Genomic DNA, 5,160 nt, shown 5'->3' with positions numbered 1-5,160 from the left:
GTTATAAGACTTGAAGCCATCAGAATCTTCTTAGCCTATGCAGCCTATGCCAACTTCAAGGTCTATCAAATGGATGTCAAAGGTGCCTTTCTGAATGGAGATTTGGAGGAAGAAGTCTATCTAAGTCAACCTCCTGGCTTTGAAGATCCAAATTTTCCAGAACATGTCTATTATCTCTTGAAAGCACTTTATGGACTGAAGCAAGCACCTAGAGCCTGGTATGACACTTTATCAAAGTTCCTTTTGGAAAATCACTTCACAAGAGGTACTGTAGATAAAACTTTATTTTTCAGAAATGTTAATGGCTCTAGTATACTTGTTCAAATTTATATAGATGATATTATTTTTGGTTCTACAGATGAGAAACTTTGCAAAAAGTTTGCCAAATTAATGCAAAGTAAGTATGAAATGAGTATGATGGGAGAACTAACTTACTTTCTTGGTTTACAAGTTAAGCAAGTTAGTGATGGAATATTCATTAGTCAAACATTATTAGAAATGAGTATGATGGAGAACTAACTTACTTTGAGGACAAAGAGAAAGTAGGAGAAGAAGAGAAAATCGAAGAACCACCATTATTAGAGATGGGGATCAAGTAGATAATATTAAGGCATTGATGGACTATTCTAAGCTTAAGATCAATGATAGTCAGTCAAGCATCATCAGGCCAGCCATCGCGGCTAACACTTTTAAGATCAATTCGAGCACGATTCAGATGATACAGAACTCAGTTCAGTTTGGGGGTTCTCCTACAGAAGACCCCAACATGCACATCAGGGATTTAATCGAGATCTGTGACACTTTCAAGTTCAACGATGTGTCTGAAGATGCTATCTAGCTGTGACTATTCCCATTCTTTTTTAGGGACAAAGCAAAATGTTGGTTACATTTTCTACCACCAGGGTCTATAACCAAATGGGAGGATCTTGCTCAAAAGTTTTTCACTAAATTCTTTCCTATGGCGAAGACTGATGCAATCAAGAATGCTCTTAATCAGTTTGCTCAGCAAACTGGTGAATCTCTGTGTGAGGCTTGGGATCAATATAAGGAGATGCTGAGGAAGTGCCCACACCATGGCATGCCTGATTGGATGATTATCAACTATTTCTACAATGGTTTAGGAGCAAAATCTAGACCTATGCTCGATACAGCATATGTGGAGCCTTATGGGCTAAAAGCTACAATAAAGCTTATGAGTTGATTGAGCTAATGGCAGCCAATAAATACCAGAATTCTACACAAAGGATGTTGCAATGAAAGGTAGCAGGAATTCTGGAAGTGGATCAAGCTGCTGTTATAGCTTCTCAACTTCAAGCTTTGACAATGAAAGTGGACTCTTTGGCTACTTATGGAGTTAACCAGATCACAAGTATTTGTGAGCTTTGCGCGGGGGCACATGTAACTGAGCAGTGTGCTATTTCTAGCGAATCAGCTCAATTTGTGAGCAACTTTCAGATATCACAACAACAAGCTCCAGCCACTTATCATCCGAATAACCGCAATCATCCTAACTTCAACTGGAGCAACAATCATACGGTGCAACAATCTTATCAGCCATATACAGCAAGGCAGTATAACCCTCCTGGTTTTCAACAACCGTAATATGCCCCAAAGTAACAACTTCAACTTCAACAGTTACCTCAATCTAATGAAAAATCTGAATTGGAGGAGTTGAGACTTATGTGCAAGAGCCAAGTTGTCTCTATCAAGACCTTGGAGAATCAAATCAGCAAAATTGCTAATGCATTACTAAATCGTCAACCTGGCACACTTCCAAGTATGAAGTGCCAGGCAAAAAGGAAGCTCAGGAGCATGTTAAAGCAATCACATTGAGGTATGGTAATGTTGTGAATCCTGAACAAGCTAAGACTCCAGATTCTGAAGTGGAGGCTGATGAAGAAGAAGTGTAGAAGGAAGCTGAAGTGGAACCAAGAAAGACTACTGTTGAGCACACTCCTCCTGAGGGTAATACATGGGAGAAACAGATCTATCATCCACCTCCTTTTCCTAAGAGGCTACAGAAGAAGAAACTGGATAAGCAGTTTGCAAAGTTTCTAGAGGTGTTCAAGAAACTTCATATCAACATACCTTTTGCTGAAACTCTTGAGCAAATGCCTAGTTACGCGAATTTCATGAAAGATATTCTTTCTAGGAAGGTGAAGCTTGATGACTTAGAGATCGTCGCTCTCACGGAGGAATGCAGTGCTGTATTGCAACAGAAATTGCCTCTGAAGCTTAAAGATCCTGGAAGCTTCACTATTCCTTGCATCATTGAAAATGTGTCATTTTATAAGTGTCTATGTGACTTGGGAGCTAGCATCAATATGATGCCATTGTCAATCTTCAAAAAGTTGGACTTACCTGATCCAAAACCTACATACATGACTTTGCAGTTGGTCGATCGTTCTATTACATATCCGCGAGATATTGTGGAAGATGTCTTGGTCAAGATGGACAAACTCATTTTCCCTGCTGATTTTGTAATTCTTGATTTCGAGGAGGATAAGAAAATTCCCATAATCTTGGGAAGACCTTTCTTGGCTACTGGTCGAACCTTGATAGATGTGTAGAAAGGTGAGCTTACCATGCGAGTGATGGATCAGGATGTGACTTTTAATGTGTTCAATACCATGGAATTTCCTACAGAAAATGAGGAGTGTTTAAAGGTGGAAATAGTCGATACTGTGGTTAATTCTTAAATCGATCGATTGCTAAGGTCCGATGCCTTAGAGAAGGCCTTATTGGGGAATTCTGATAGCAAAGATGATGACTGTGATGAGCACTTACAATATTTGAATGCTTCTCCCTGGAAGCGAAAGATGGATATGCCTTTTGAATCTCTTGGATTGGAGGAGTTGAAAAGTTCTTCGAAGCGCCTCAAGCCATCTATTGAGGAAGCTCCTACTCTTGAGCTTAAATCTTTACCTAAACATTTGAGGTATGTATTTTTAGGTGATGCATCTACTTTTCCTGTTATTATTGCATCTGACCTTTCAGGTACCGATGAGGAGAAGCTCTTGAGAATTCTTAGAGAATTCAAATCGGCAATTGGTTGGACTATAGCAGATATCAAGGGAATCAGCCCTTCTTATTGTATGCACAAAATTCTGCTAGAGGAAGGAAGCAAGCCTACTGTTGAGTAATAGAGAAGGCTAAATCCGATCATGAAAGAGGTTGTGAAGAAGGAAATCCTCAAGTGGCTAGATGCAAGGATCATCTACCTATTTCTGACGGTTCATAGGTGAGCCCGATTCAATGTGTGCCAAAGAAAGGTGGTATCACTGTGGTAGCAAATGAGAAGAATGAGCTTATTCCTATATGAACAGTTATAGGATGGAGAGTTTGCATGGATTATAGAAAGATGAACAATGCTACGAGGAAGGATCACTTCCTTCTTCCTTTCATTGATTAGATGCTTGATAGATTGGCTGGGCATGATTACTATTGTCTTCTGGATGGCTATTCAGGATATAATCAGATTTGTATCACTCCAGAAGATCAAGAGAAGACTACATTCACATTTCCTTTAGGCACTTTTACATTCCGAAGAGATTCTTTTGGGCTATATGGAGCGCCAGCCACTTTTTAGAGATGTGATGGATATCTTCTCAGATATGATTGGAAATAACGTAGAAGTGTTCATGGATGATTTCTCGGTCTTTGGAACTTCTTATGATGAATGCTTGCACAATCTTGGGTTAGTATTGAAAAGGTGTGTTGAGACCAACTTGGTTCTCAATTGGGAGAAATGTCATTTTATGGTGCGCCAAGGCATCATTCTTGGTCAAAAGGTTTCTAGCAAGGGGCTTGAGGTGGACAAAACCAAGGTGGGGGTGATCGAAAATCTGCCTCCACCCATATCTGTTAAGGGAATTCGCAGTTTTCTTGGGCATGCGGGTTTCTATAGGCGTTTCATCAAGGTCTTCTCGAAGATTTTGAAGCCGTTGTGCAATTTGCTAGAAAAAGACATTCCTTTCAAGTTTGATAATGAGTGTGCTGCTTTTATGATATTGAAGAAGAGTTTGATTACGGAACCTGTCATAACTGCACCTAATTGGTCTGAACCATTTAAAATGATGTGCAATGCAAGCGACTATGCAGTTGGAGCAGTTCTTGGGAAATGCAAGAACAACATATTTCATGTAGTCTACTATGCTAGTAAGACTTCTAATGGTGCTCAACTAAACTACACCACTATTGAGAAAGAACTTTTGGCTATCGTTTATGGTTTTGAGAAATTTCGATCGTATCTACTTGGGACGAAGGTGACAGTTTTCACTGATCACGCAGCAATTCGATATTTCATCTCGAAGAAGGACTCGAAGCCAAGGTTGATTCGATGGGTTCTTTTACTTCAGGAGTTTGAGTTAGAGATCAAGGACATAAAAGGGACTGAAAATCAAGTCGTCGATCATCTCTCGCGTTTAGAGGATCCAATTGCTACTTCACGAGATAAGTCTTTAATTAATGAGTCTTTTCCCGATGAGCAGTTATTTGGAGTGCAAGTAGAAGAACCGTGGTTTTCCAATATTGTGAACTACCTTTTAAGTAACATTATGCCTCCAGAGTTGAGTCCCGCTTAAAGGAAAAAATTTCTACATGAAATGAAGTGGTATATGTGGGATGAGCCTTTTTTTCACCAAGGAGCTGACCAAATCATCAGGAGATGTATTCCTTATAGTGAAAAAGAGGGGATCTTGCGAGATTGCCACTCAACGGCTTATGAATGACATTATGGTGGAGAAAAGATAGCATCTCGTATTCTTCAAGCAGGTTTTTTTGGCCAACTTTGTTTAAAGATGCTCATCAGTTCATTTTAAAATATGATCGATGTCAACGTGTGGGGAATATGTCGAAGAGGGATGAGATGCCTCTTAATGTGCTTCTCGAGGTCGAAGTCTTCGATGTTTGGGGAATTAACTTCATGGGGCCATTTGTCTCATCTTATAACAATCATTATATCTTGTTGGCAGTTGATTATGTGTCGAAATGGGTTGAAGTTAAGGCATTTCCAACGAACGATGCAAAGGTAGTGCTTAATTTTCTTCACAAGCAGATATTCACAAGATTTGGAACTCCAAGAGTCATAATCAGTGATGAGGGGTCACATTTATGTAACCGCAAGTTCACTTCTATGATGCAAAGGCATAATTTCAATCA

At 39.6% G+C, this 5,160-nt stretch overlaps 1 non-coding gene across 1 annotated transcript; it reads right to left on the bottom strand.

Moving 5' to 3' along the window:
• Positions 1-973: 973 nt before the first annotated feature.
• Positions 974-1,080, bottom strand: LOC141705301 (small nucleolar RNA R71). The gene has a single exon (XR_012568288.1). It is a non-coding gene; the product is annotated as a small nucleolar RNA R71 (small nucleolar RNA).
• Between the last annotated feature and the right edge of the window lie 4,080 nt (positions 1,081-5,160).

The sequence above is a fragment of the Apium graveolens genome, unplaced genomic scaffold (assembly GCF_009905375.1).
Source record: "Apium graveolens cultivar Ventura unplaced genomic scaffold, ASM990537v1 ctg8757, whole genome shotgun sequence".
Lineage (NCBI taxonomy): Eukaryota > Viridiplantae > Streptophyta > Magnoliopsida > Apiales > Apiaceae > Apium > Apium graveolens.
Note: the sequence above shows the minus strand (reverse complement) of the source record. Positions and strands in the feature narration are given on the sequence as shown.